Raw genomic sequence first — 9,659 nt, 5'->3', positions numbered from 1 at the left:
AGGCAATAATTTTCCTTCTGGGCGCAAGGCAAGGCAAGGCAAGAAAAACGGCACATTTCCAGCAAACTGTTGCTCACGGCCAAACCACTCTGACAATGCCTGATCCCGTCTGATTTCAGAAGCTAAACAGAGTTGGGCCTGTTTAGTACTTGAGTGGGAGACTGCCTAGGAATACCAGGTACTGTAAGCATTTTATTTTGTCTTCTTGCAGAAATCTGTTTGAATTTTCCTTCTGCTCGCAAGGCAAGAATTTTCCTTCTGGGCGCAAGGCAAGGCAAGGCAAGGCAAGGCACACATTTCCAGACTGTTGTTTACGTCCAAACCACTCTGACAATGCCTGATCCTGTCTGATCTGAGAAGCTAAACAGAGTTGGGCCTGGTTAGTACTTGAGTGTGAGACTGCCTAGGAATACCAGGTACTGTAAGCATTTTATTTTGTCTTCTTGCAGAAATCTGTTTGAATTTTCCTTCTGCTCGCAAGGCAAGAATTTTCCTTCTGGGCGCAAGGCAAGGCAAGGCAAGGCAAGGCAAGGCAAGGCAAGGCAAGGCAAGGCAAGGCAAGGCAAGGCACACATTTCCAGACTGTTGTTTACGTCCAAACCACTCTGACAATGCCTGATCCTGTCTGATCTGAGAAGCTAAACAGAGTTGGGCCTGGTTAGTACTTGAGTGTGAGACTGCCTAGGAATACCAGGTACTGTAAGCATTTTATTTTGTCTTCTTGCAGAAATCTGTTTGAATTTTCCTTCTGGTCGCAAGGCAAGAATTTTCCTTCTGATCGCAAGGCAAGAAAAACGGCACATTTCCAACAAGCTGTTGCTTACGGCCAAACCACTCTGACAACGCCTGATCCCGTCTGATCTCAGAAGCTAAACAGAGTTGGGCCTGGTTAGTACTTGAGTGGGAGACTGCCTAGGAATACCAGGTACTGTAAGCATTTTATTTTGTCTTCTTGCAGAAATCTGTTTGAATTTTCCTTCTGCTAGCAAGGCAATAATTTTCCTTCTGGGCGCAAGGCAAGGCAAGGCAAGAAAAACGGCACATTTCCAGCAAACTGTTGCTCACGGCCAAACCACTCTGACAATGCCTGATCCCGTCTGATTTCAGAAGCTAAACAGAGTTGGGCCTGGTTAGTACTTGAGTGGGAGACTGCCTAGGAATACCAGGTACTGTAAGCATTTTATTTTGTCTTCTTGCAGAAATCTGTTTGAATTTTCCTTCTGCTCGCAAGGCAAGAATTTTCCTTCTGGGCGCAAGGCAAGGCAAGGCAAGGCAAGGCACACATTTCCAGACTGTTGTTTACGTCCAAACCACTCTGACAATGCCTGATCCTGTCTGATCTGAGAAGCTAAACAGAGTTGGGCCTGGTTAGTACTTGAGTGTGAGACTGCCTAGGAATACCAGGTACTGTAAGCATTTTATTTTGTCTTCTTGCAGAAATCTGTTTGAATTTTCCTTCTGGTCGCAAGGCAAGAATTTTCCTTCTGATCGCAAGGCAAGAAAAACGGCACATTTCCAACAAGCTGTTGCTTACGGCCAAACCACTCTGACAACGCCTGATCCTGTCTGATCTCAGAAGCTAAACAGAGTTGGGCCTGGTTAGTACTTGAGTGGGAGACTGCCTAGGAATACCAGGTACTGTAAGCATTTTATTTTGTCTTCTTGCAGAAATCTGTTTGAATTTTCCTTCTGCTCGCAAGGCAAGAATTTTCCTTCTGGGCGCAAGGCAAGGCAAGGCAAGGCACACATTTCCAGACTGTTGTTTACGTCCAAACCACTCTGACAATGCCTGATCCTGTCTGATCTGAGAAGCTAAACAGAGTTGGGCCTGGTTAGTACTTGAGTGTGAGACTGCCTAGGAATACCAGGTACTGTAAGCATTTTATTTTGTCTTCTTGCAGAAATCTGTTTGAATTTTCCTTCTGGTCGCAAGGCAAGAATTTTCCTTCTGGGCGCAAGGCAAGGCAAGGCAAGGCAAGGCAAGGCAAGGCAAGGCACACATTTCCAGACTGTTGTTTACGTCCAAACCACTCTGACAATGCCTGATCCTGTCTGATCTGAGAAGCTAAACAGAGTTGGGCCTGGTTAGTACTTGAGTGTGAGACTGCCTAGGAATACCAGGTACTGTAAGCATTTTATTTTGTCTTCTTGCAGAAATCTGTTTGAATTTTCCTTCTGGTCGCAAGGCAAGAATTTTCCTTCTGATCGCAAGGCAAGAAAAACGGCACATTTCCAACAAGCTGTTGCTTACGGCCAAACCACTCTGACAACGCCTGATCCCGTCTGATCTCAGAAGCTAAACAGAGTTGGGCCTGGTTAGTACTTGAGTGGGAGACTGCCTAGGAATACCAGGTACTGTAAGCATTTTATTTTGTCTTCTTGCAGAAATCTGTTTGAATTTTCCTTCTGCTAGCAAGGCAATAATTTTCCTTCTGGGCGCAAGGCAAGGCAAGGCAAGAAAAACGGCACATTTCCAGCAAACTGTTGCTCACGGCCAAACCACTCTGACAATGCCTGATCCCGTCTGATTTCAGAAGCTAAACAGAGTTGGGCCTGGTTAGTACTTGAGTGGGAGACTGCCTAGGAATACCAGGTACTGTAAGCATTTTATTTTGTCTTCTTGCAGAAATCTGTTTGAATTTTCCTTCTGCTCGCAAGGCAAGAATTTTCCTTCTGGGCGCAAGGCAAGGCAAGGCAAGGCAAGGCACACATTTCCAGACTGTTGTTTACGTCCAAACCACTCTGACAATGCCTGATCCTGTCTGATCTGAGAAGCTAAACAGAGTTGGGCCTGGTTAGTACTTGAGTGTGAGACTGCCTAGGAATACCAGGTACTGTAAGCATTTTATTTTGTCTTCTTGCAGAAATCTGTTTGAATTTTCCTTCTGGTCGCAAGGCAAGAATTTTCCTTCTGATCGCAAGGCAAGAAAAACGGCACATTTCCAACAAGCTGTTGCTTACGGCCAAACCACTCTGACAACGCCTGATCCTGTCTGATCTCAGAAGCTAAACAGAGTTGGGCCTGGTTAGTACTTGAGTGGGAGACTGCCTAGGAATACCAGGTACTGTAAGCATTTTATTTTGTCTTCTTGCAGAAATCTGTTTGAATTTTCCTTCTGCTCGCAAGGCAAGAATTTTACTTCTGGGCGCAAGGCAAGGCAAGGCAAGGCACACATTTCCAGACTGTTGTTTACGTCCAAACCACTCTGACAATGCCTGATCCTGTCTGATCTGAGAAGCTAAACAGAGTTGGGCCTGGTTAGTACTTGAGTGTGAGACTGCCTAGGAATACCAGGTACTGTAAGCATTTTATTTTGTCTTCTTGCAGAAATCTGTTTGAATTTTCCTTCTGGTCGCAAGGCAAGAATTTTCCTTCTGATCGCAAGGCAAGAAAAACGGCACATTTCCAACAAGCTGTTGCTTACGGCCAAACCACTCTGACAACGCCTGATCCCGTCTGATCTCAGAAGCTAAACAGAGTTGGGCCTGGTTAGTACTTGAGTGGGAGACTGCCTAGGAATACCAGGTACTGTAAGCATTTTATTTTGTCTTCTTGCAGAAATCTGTTTGAATTTTCCTTCTGCTAGCAAGGCAATAATTTTCCTTCTGGGCGCAAGGCAAGGCAAGGCAAGAAAAACGGCACATTTCCAGCAAACTGTTGCTCACGGCCAAACCACTCTGACAATGCCTGATCCCGTCTGATTTCAGAAGCTAAACAGAGTTGGGCCTGGTTAGTACTTGAGTGGGAGACTGCCTAGGAATACCAGGTACTGTAAGCATTTTATTTTGTCTTCTTGCAGAAATCTGTTTGAATTTTCCTTCTGCTCGCAAGGCAAGAATTTTCCTTCTGGGCGCAAGGCAAGGCAAGGCAAGGCAAGGCAAGGCACACATTTCCAGACTGTTGTTTACGTCCAAACCACTCTGACAATGCCTGATCCTGTCTGATCTGAGAAGCTAAACAGAGTTGGGCCTGGTTAGTACTTGAGTGTGAGACTGCCTAGGAATACCAGGTACTGTAAGCATTTTATTTTGTCTTCTTGCAGAAATCTGTTTGAATTTTCCTTCTGGTCGCAAGGCAAGAATTTTCCTTCTGATCGCAAGGCAAGAAAAACGGCACATTTCCAACAAGCTGCTGCTTACGGCCAAACCACTCTGACAACGCCTGATCCTGTCTGATCTCAGAAGCTAAACAGAGTTGGGCCTGGTTAGTACTTGAGTGGGAGACTGCCTAGGAATACCAGGTACTGTAAGCATTTTATTTTGTCTTCTTGCAGAAATCTGTTTGAATTTTCCTTCTGCTCGCAAGGCAAGAATTTTCCTTCTGGGCGCAAGGCAAGGCAAGGCAAGGCACACATTTCCAGACTGTTGTTTACGTCCAAACCACTCTGACAATGCCTGATCCTGTCTGATCTGAGAAGCTAAACAGAGTTGGGCCTGGTTAGTACTTGAGTGTGAGACTGCCTAGGAATACCAGGTACTGTAAGCATTTTATTTTGTCTTCTTGCAGAAATCTGTTTGAATTTTCCTTCTGGTCGCAAGGCAAGAATTTTCCTTCTGGGCGCAAGGCAAGGCAAGGCAAGGCAAGGCAAGGCAAGGCAAGGCAAGGCAAGGCACACATTTCCAGACTGTTGTTTACGTCCAAACCACTCTGACAATGCCTGATCCTGTCTGATCTGAGAAGCTAAACAGAGTTGGGCCTGGTTAGTACTTGAGTGTGAGACTGCCTAGGAATACCAGGTACTGTAAGCATTTTATTTTGTCTTCTTGCAGAAATCTGTTTGAATTTTCCTTCTGGTCGCAAGGCAAGAATTTTCCTTCTGATCGCAAGGCAAGAAAAACGGCACATTTCCAACAAGCTGTTGCTTACGGCCAAACCACTCTGACAACGCCTGATCCCGTCTGATCTCAGAAGCTAAACAGAGTTGGGCCTGGTTAGTACTTGAGTGGGAGACTGCCTAGGAATACCAGGTACTGTAAGCATTTTATTTTGTCTTCTTGCAGAAATCTGTTTGAATTTTCCTTCTGCTAGCAAGGCAATAATTTTCCTTCTGGGCGCAAGGCAAGGCAAGGCAAGAAAAACGGCACATTTCCAGCAAACTGTTGCTCACGGCCAAACCACTCTGACAATGCCTGATCCCGTCTGATTTCAGAAGCTAAACAGAGTTGGGCCTGGTTAGTACTTGAGTGTGAGACTGCCTAGGAATACCAGGTACTGTAAGCATTTTATTTTGTCTTCTTGCAGAAATCTGTTTGAATTTTCCTTCTGCTCGCAAGGCAAGAATTTTCCTTCTGGGCGCAAGGCAAGGCAAGGCAAGGCAAGGCAAGGCACACATTTCCAGACTGTTGTTTACGTCCAAACCACTCTGACAATGCCTGATCCTGTCTGATCTGAGAAGCTAAACAGAGTTGGGCCTGGTTAGTACTTGAGTGTGAGACTGCCTAGGAATACCAGGTACTGTAAGCATTTTATTTTGTCTTCTTGCAGAAATCTGTTTGAATTTTCCTTCTGGTCGCAAGGCAAGAATTTTCCTTCTGATCGCAAGGCAAGAAAAACGGCACATTTCCAACAAGCTGTTGCTTACGGCCAAACCACTCTGACAACGCCTGATCCTGTCTGATCTCAGAAGCTAAACAGAGTTGGGCCTGGTTAGTACTTGAGTGGGAGACTGCCTAGGAATACCAGGTACTGTAAGCATTTTATTTTGTCTTCTTGCAGAAATCTGTTTGAATTTTCCTTCTGCTCGCAAGGCAAGAATTTTCCTTCTGGGCGCAAGGCAAGGCAAGGCAAGGCACACATTTCCAGACTGTTGTTTACGTCCAAACCACTCTGACAATGCCTGATCCTGTCTGATCTGAGAAGCTAAACAGAGTTGGGCCTGGTTAGTACTTGAGTGTGAGACTGCCTAGGAATACCAGGTACTGTAAGCATTTTATTTTGTCTTCTTGCAGAAATCTGTTTGAATTTTCCTTCTGGTCGCAAGGCAAGAATTTTCCTTCTGGGCGCAAGGCAAGGCAAGGCAAGGCAAGGCAAGGCAAGGCAAGGCAAGGCAAGGCAAGGCAAGGCAAGGCAAGGCAAGGCAAGGCAAGGCAAGGCACACATTTCCAGACTGTTGTTTACGTCCAAACCACTCTGACAATGCCTGATCCTGTCTGATCTGAGAAGCTAAACAGAGTTGGGCCTGGTTAGTACTTGAGTGTGAGACTGCCTAGGAATACCAGGTACTGTAAGCATTTTATTTTGTCTTCTTGCAGAAATCTGTTTGAATTTTCCTTCTGGTCGCAAGGCAAGAATTTTCCTTCTGATCGCAAGGCAAGAAAAACGGCACATTTCCAACAAGCTGTTGCTTACGGCCAAACCACTCTGACAACGCCTGATCCCGTCTGATCTCAGAAGCTAAACAGAGTTGGGCCTGGTTAGTACTTGAGTGGGAGACTGCCTAGGAATACCAGGTACTGTAAGCATTTTATTTTGTCTTCTTGCAGAAATCTGTTTGAATTTTCCTTCTGCTAGCAAGGCAATAATTTTCCTTCTGGGCGCAAGGCAAGGCAAGGCAAGAAAAACGGCACATTTCCAGCAAACTGTTGCTCACGGCCAAACCACTCTGACAATGCCTGATCCCGTCTGATTTCAGAAGCTAAACAGAGTTGGGCCTGGTTAGTACTTGAGTGGGAGACTGCCTAGGAATACCAGGTACTGTAAGCATTTTATTTTGTCTTCTTGCAGAAATCTGTTTGAATTTTCCTTCTGCTCGCAAGGCAAGAATTTTCCTTCTGGGCGCAAGGCAAGGCAAGGCAAGGCAAGGCAAGGCACACATTTCCAGACTGTTGTTTACGTCCAAACCACTCTGACAATGCCTGATCCTGTCTGATCTGAGAAGCTAAACAGAGTTGGGCCTGGTTAGTACTTGAGTGTGAGACTGCCTAGGAATACCAGGTACTGTAAGCATTTTATTTTGTCTTCTTGCAGAAATCTGTTTGAATTTTCCTTCTGGTCGCAAGGCAAGAATTTTCCTTCTGATCGCAAGGCAAGAAAAACGGCACATTTCCAACAAGCTGTTGCTTACGGCCAAACCACTCTGACAACGCCTGATCCTGTCTGATCTCAGAAGCTAAACAGAGTTGGGCCTGGTTAGTACTTGAGTGGGAGACTGCCTAGGAATACCAGGTACTGTAAGCATTTTATTTTGTCTTCTTGCAGAAATCTGTTTGAATTTTCCTTCTGCTCGCAAGGCAAGAATTTTCCTTCTGGGCGCAAGGCAAGGCAAGGCAAGGCACACATTTCCAGACTGTTGTTTACGTCCAAACCACTCTGACAATGCCTGATCCTGTCTGATCTGAGAAGCTAAACAGAGTTGGGCCTGGTTAGTACTTGAGTGTGAGACTGCCTAGGAATACCAGGTACTGTAAGCATTTTATTTTGTCTTCTTGCAGAAATCTGTTTGAATTTTCCTTCTGGTCGCAAGGCAAGAATTTTCCTTCTGGGCGCAAGGCAAGGCAAGGCAAGGCAAGGCAAGGCAAGGCAAGGCAAGGCAAGGCAAGGCAAGGCACACATTTCCAGACTGTTGTTTACGTCCAAACCACTCTGACAATGCCTGATCCTGTCTGATCTGAGAAGCTAAACAGAGTTGGGCCTGGTTAGTACTTGAGTGTGAGACTGCCTAGGAATACCAGGTACTGTAAGCATTTTATTTTGTCTTCTTGCAGAAATCTGTTTGAATTTTCCTTCTGGTCGCAAGGCAAGAATTTTCCTTCTGATCGCAAGGCAAGAAAAACGGCACATTTCCAACAAGCTGTTGCTTACGGCCAAACCACTCTGACAACGCCTGATCCCGTCTGATCTCAGAAGCTAAACAGAGTTGGGCCTGGTTAGTACTTGAGTGGGAGACTGCCTAGGAATACCAGGTACTGTAAGCATTTTATTTTGTCTTCTTGCAGAAATCTGTTTGAATTTTCCTTCTGCTAGCAAGGCAATAATTTTCCTTCTGGGCGCAAGGCAAGGCAAGGCAAGAAAAACGGCACATTTCCAGCAAACTGTTGCTCACGGCCAAACCACTCTGACAATGCCTGATCCCGTCTGATTTCAGAAGCTAAACAGAGTTGGGCCTGGTTAGTACTTGAGTGGGAGACTGCCTAGGAATACCAGGTACTGTAAGCATTTTATTTTGTCTTCTTGCAGAAATCTGTTTGAATTTTCCTTCTGCTCGCAAGGCAAGAATTTTCCTTCTGGGCGCAAGGCAAGGCAAGGCAAGGCAAGGCAAGGCACACATTTCCAGACTGTTGTTTACGTCCAAACCACTCTGACAATGCCTGATCCTGTCTGATCTGAGAAGCTAAACAGAGTTGGGCCTGGTTAGTACTTGAGTGTGAGACTGCCTAGGAATACCAGGTACTGTAAGCATTTTATTTTGTCTTCTTGCAGAAATCTGTTTGAATTTTCCTTCTGGTCGCAAGGCAAGAATTTTCCTTCTGATCGCAAGGCAAGAAAAACGGCACATTTCCAACAAGCTGTTGCTTACGGCCAAACCACTCTGACAACGCCTGATCCTGTCTGATCTCAGAAGCTAAACAGAGTTGGGCCTGGTTAGTACTTGAGTGGGAGACTGCCTAGGAATACCAGGTACTGTAAGCATTTTATTTTGTCTTCTTGCAGAAATCTGTTTGAATTTTCCTTCTGCTCGCAAGGCAAGAATTTTCCTTCTGGGCGCAAGGCAAGGCAAGGCAAGGCACACATTTCCAGACTGTTGTTTACGTCCAAACCACTCTGACAATGCCTGATCCTGTCTGATCTGAGAAGCGAAACAGAGTTGGGCCTGGTTAGTACTTGAGTGTGAGACTGCCTAGGAATACCAGGTACTGTAAGCATTTTATTTTGTCTTCTTGCAGAAATCTGTTTGAATTTTCCTTCTGGTCGCAAGGCAAGAATTTTCCTTCTGGGCGCAAGGCAAGGCAAGGCAAGGCAAGGCAAGGCAAGGCAAGGCAAGGCAAGGCAAGGCACACATTTCCAGACTGTTGTTTACGTCCAAACCACTCTGACAATGCCTGATCCTGTCTGATCTGAGAAGCTAAACAGAGTTGGGCCTGGTTAGTACTTGAGTGTGAGACTGCCTAGGAATACCAGGTACTGTAAGCATTTTATTTTGTCTTCTTGCAGAAATCTGTTTGAATTTTCCTTCTGGTCGCAAGGCAAGAATTTTCCTTCTGATCGCAAGGCAAGAAAAACGGCACATTTCCAACAAGCTGTTGCTTACGGCCAAACCACTCTGACAACGCCTGATCCCGTCTGATCTCAGAAGCTAAACAGAGTTGGGCCTGGTTAGTACTTGAGTGGGAGACTGCCTAGGAATACCAGGTACTGTAAGCATTTTATTTTGTCTTCTTGCAGAAATCTGTTTGAATTTTCCTTCTGCTAGCAAGGCAATAATTTTCCTTCTGGGCGCAAGGCAAGGCAAGGCAAGAAAAACGGCACATTTCCAGCAAACTGTTGCTCACGGCCAAACCACTCTGACAATGCCTGATCCCGTCTGATTTCAGAAGCTAAACAGAGTTGGGCCTGGTTAGTACTTGAGTGGGAGACTGCCTAGGAATACCAGGTACTGTAAGCATTTTATTTTGTCTTCTTGCAGAAATCTGTTTGAATTTTCCTTCTGCTCGCAAGGCAA

General features: G+C 45.5%; 13 non-coding genes and 27 pseudogenes across 13 annotated transcripts; all 40 read left to right on the top strand.

The window, feature by feature from the left end:
• The first annotated feature begins 71 nt into the window (after positions 1 to 71).
• On the top strand, positions 72 to 190 carry LOC132879579 (5S ribosomal RNA; annotated as a pseudogene).
• Positions 191 to 309: 119 nt separating this feature from the next.
• On the top strand, positions 310 to 428 carry LOC132880333 (5S ribosomal RNA; annotated as a pseudogene).
• Positions 429 to 587: 159 nt separating this feature from the next.
• On the top strand, positions 588 to 706 carry LOC132880331 (5S ribosomal RNA; annotated as a pseudogene).
• A 112-nt stretch (positions 707 to 818) lies between these two features.
• Positions 819 to 937, top strand: LOC132878322 (5S ribosomal RNA). The gene has a single exon (XR_009653719.1). It is a non-coding gene; the product is annotated as a 5S ribosomal RNA (ribosomal RNA).
• Positions 938 to 1,059: 122 nt separating this feature from the next.
• Positions 1,060 to 1,178, top strand: LOC132879102 (5S ribosomal RNA; annotated as a pseudogene).
• Positions 1,179 to 1,297: 119 nt separating this feature from the next.
• Positions 1,298 to 1,416, top strand: LOC132880330 (5S ribosomal RNA; annotated as a pseudogene).
• Positions 1,417 to 1,528: 112 nt separating this feature from the next.
• LOC132878005 (5S ribosomal RNA) lies at positions 1,529 to 1,647 on the top strand. Its single transcript, XR_009653661.1, has one exon. It is a non-coding gene; the product is annotated as a 5S ribosomal RNA (ribosomal RNA).
• A 114-nt stretch (positions 1,648 to 1,761) lies between these two features.
• On the top strand, positions 1,762 to 1,880 carry LOC132880329 (5S ribosomal RNA; annotated as a pseudogene).
• A 134-nt stretch (positions 1,881 to 2,014) lies between these two features.
• Positions 2,015 to 2,133, top strand: LOC132880328 (5S ribosomal RNA; annotated as a pseudogene).
• A 112-nt stretch (positions 2,134 to 2,245) lies between these two features.
• LOC132878310 (5S ribosomal RNA) lies at positions 2,246 to 2,364 on the top strand. Its single transcript, XR_009653718.1, has one exon. It is a non-coding gene; the product is annotated as a 5S ribosomal RNA (ribosomal RNA).
• Positions 2,365 to 2,486: 122 nt separating this feature from the next.
• On the top strand, positions 2,487 to 2,605 carry LOC132879101 (5S ribosomal RNA; annotated as a pseudogene).
• A 119-nt stretch (positions 2,606 to 2,724) lies between these two features.
• Positions 2,725 to 2,843, top strand: LOC132880327 (5S ribosomal RNA; annotated as a pseudogene).
• A 112-nt stretch (positions 2,844 to 2,955) lies between these two features.
• LOC132878003 (5S ribosomal RNA) lies at positions 2,956 to 3,074 on the top strand. The gene has a single exon (XR_009653659.1). It is a non-coding gene; the product is annotated as a 5S ribosomal RNA (ribosomal RNA).
• A 114-nt stretch (positions 3,075 to 3,188) lies between these two features.
• LOC132880326 (5S ribosomal RNA) lies at positions 3,189 to 3,307 on the top strand (annotated as a pseudogene).
• A 112-nt stretch (positions 3,308 to 3,419) lies between these two features.
• On the top strand, positions 3,420 to 3,538 carry LOC132878298 (5S ribosomal RNA). The gene has a single exon (XR_009653717.1). It is a non-coding gene; the product is annotated as a 5S ribosomal RNA (ribosomal RNA).
• A 122-nt stretch (positions 3,539 to 3,660) lies between these two features.
• Positions 3,661 to 3,779, top strand: LOC132879098 (5S ribosomal RNA; annotated as a pseudogene).
• A 124-nt stretch (positions 3,780 to 3,903) lies between these two features.
• Positions 3,904 to 4,022, top strand: LOC132880325 (5S ribosomal RNA; annotated as a pseudogene).
• A 112-nt stretch (positions 4,023 to 4,134) lies between these two features.
• On the top strand, positions 4,135 to 4,253 carry LOC132878002 (5S ribosomal RNA). The gene has a single exon (XR_009653658.1). It is a non-coding gene; the product is annotated as a 5S ribosomal RNA (ribosomal RNA).
• A 114-nt stretch (positions 4,254 to 4,367) lies between these two features.
• LOC132880324 (5S ribosomal RNA) lies at positions 4,368 to 4,486 on the top strand (annotated as a pseudogene).
• Positions 4,487 to 4,630: 144 nt separating this feature from the next.
• Positions 4,631 to 4,749, top strand: LOC132880323 (5S ribosomal RNA; annotated as a pseudogene).
• A 112-nt stretch (positions 4,750 to 4,861) lies between these two features.
• LOC132878286 (5S ribosomal RNA) lies at positions 4,862 to 4,980 on the top strand. Its single transcript, XR_009653716.1, has one exon. It is a non-coding gene; the product is annotated as a 5S ribosomal RNA (ribosomal RNA).
• Positions 4,981 to 5,102: 122 nt separating this feature from the next.
• On the top strand, positions 5,103 to 5,221 carry LOC132879632 (5S ribosomal RNA; annotated as a pseudogene).
• Positions 5,222 to 5,345: 124 nt separating this feature from the next.
• Positions 5,346 to 5,464, top strand: LOC132880322 (5S ribosomal RNA; annotated as a pseudogene).
• A 112-nt stretch (positions 5,465 to 5,576) lies between these two features.
• On the top strand, positions 5,577 to 5,695 carry LOC132878001 (5S ribosomal RNA). The gene has a single exon (XR_009653657.1). It is a non-coding gene; the product is annotated as a 5S ribosomal RNA (ribosomal RNA).
• A 114-nt stretch (positions 5,696 to 5,809) lies between these two features.
• LOC132880320 (5S ribosomal RNA) lies at positions 5,810 to 5,928 on the top strand (annotated as a pseudogene).
• Positions 5,929 to 6,112: 184 nt separating this feature from the next.
• On the top strand, positions 6,113 to 6,231 carry LOC132880319 (5S ribosomal RNA; annotated as a pseudogene).
• Positions 6,232 to 6,343: 112 nt separating this feature from the next.
• Positions 6,344 to 6,462, top strand: LOC132878275 (5S ribosomal RNA). Its single transcript, XR_009653715.1, has one exon. It is a non-coding gene; the product is annotated as a 5S ribosomal RNA (ribosomal RNA).
• Positions 6,463 to 6,584: 122 nt separating this feature from the next.
• LOC132879097 (5S ribosomal RNA) lies at positions 6,585 to 6,703 on the top strand (annotated as a pseudogene).
• A 124-nt stretch (positions 6,704 to 6,827) lies between these two features.
• Positions 6,828 to 6,946, top strand: LOC132880318 (5S ribosomal RNA; annotated as a pseudogene).
• A 112-nt stretch (positions 6,947 to 7,058) lies between these two features.
• Positions 7,059 to 7,177, top strand: LOC132878000 (5S ribosomal RNA). Its single transcript, XR_009653656.1, has one exon. It is a non-coding gene; the product is annotated as a 5S ribosomal RNA (ribosomal RNA).
• Positions 7,178 to 7,291: 114 nt separating this feature from the next.
• On the top strand, positions 7,292 to 7,410 carry LOC132880317 (5S ribosomal RNA; annotated as a pseudogene).
• A 154-nt stretch (positions 7,411 to 7,564) lies between these two features.
• On the top strand, positions 7,565 to 7,683 carry LOC132880316 (5S ribosomal RNA; annotated as a pseudogene).
• Positions 7,684 to 7,795: 112 nt separating this feature from the next.
• Positions 7,796 to 7,914, top strand: LOC132878263 (5S ribosomal RNA). The gene has a single exon (XR_009653714.1). It is a non-coding gene; the product is annotated as a 5S ribosomal RNA (ribosomal RNA).
• A 122-nt stretch (positions 7,915 to 8,036) lies between these two features.
• LOC132879096 (5S ribosomal RNA) lies at positions 8,037 to 8,155 on the top strand (annotated as a pseudogene).
• A 124-nt stretch (positions 8,156 to 8,279) lies between these two features.
• LOC132880315 (5S ribosomal RNA) lies at positions 8,280 to 8,398 on the top strand (annotated as a pseudogene).
• Positions 8,399 to 8,510: 112 nt separating this feature from the next.
• Positions 8,511 to 8,629, top strand: LOC132877999 (5S ribosomal RNA). Its single transcript, XR_009653655.1, has one exon. It is a non-coding gene; the product is annotated as a 5S ribosomal RNA (ribosomal RNA).
• A 114-nt stretch (positions 8,630 to 8,743) lies between these two features.
• On the top strand, positions 8,744 to 8,862 carry LOC132881245 (5S ribosomal RNA; annotated as a pseudogene).
• A 149-nt stretch (positions 8,863 to 9,011) lies between these two features.
• LOC132880314 (5S ribosomal RNA) lies at positions 9,012 to 9,130 on the top strand (annotated as a pseudogene).
• A 112-nt stretch (positions 9,131 to 9,242) lies between these two features.
• Positions 9,243 to 9,361, top strand: LOC132878251 (5S ribosomal RNA). The gene has a single exon (XR_009653713.1). It is a non-coding gene; the product is annotated as a 5S ribosomal RNA (ribosomal RNA).
• A 122-nt stretch (positions 9,362 to 9,483) lies between these two features.
• LOC132879095 (5S ribosomal RNA) lies at positions 9,484 to 9,602 on the top strand (annotated as a pseudogene).
• Positions 9,603 to 9,659: the final 57 nt, after the last annotated feature.

This window comes from Neoarius graeffei (genome assembly GCF_027579695.1).
Source record: "Neoarius graeffei isolate fNeoGra1 chromosome 18 unlocalized genomic scaffold, fNeoGra1.pri SUPER_18_unloc_1, whole genome shotgun sequence".
NCBI lineage: Eukaryota > Metazoa > Chordata > Actinopteri > Siluriformes > Ariidae > Neoarius > Neoarius graeffei.
This window is presented reverse-complemented; position numbering and strand designations above follow the sequence as displayed.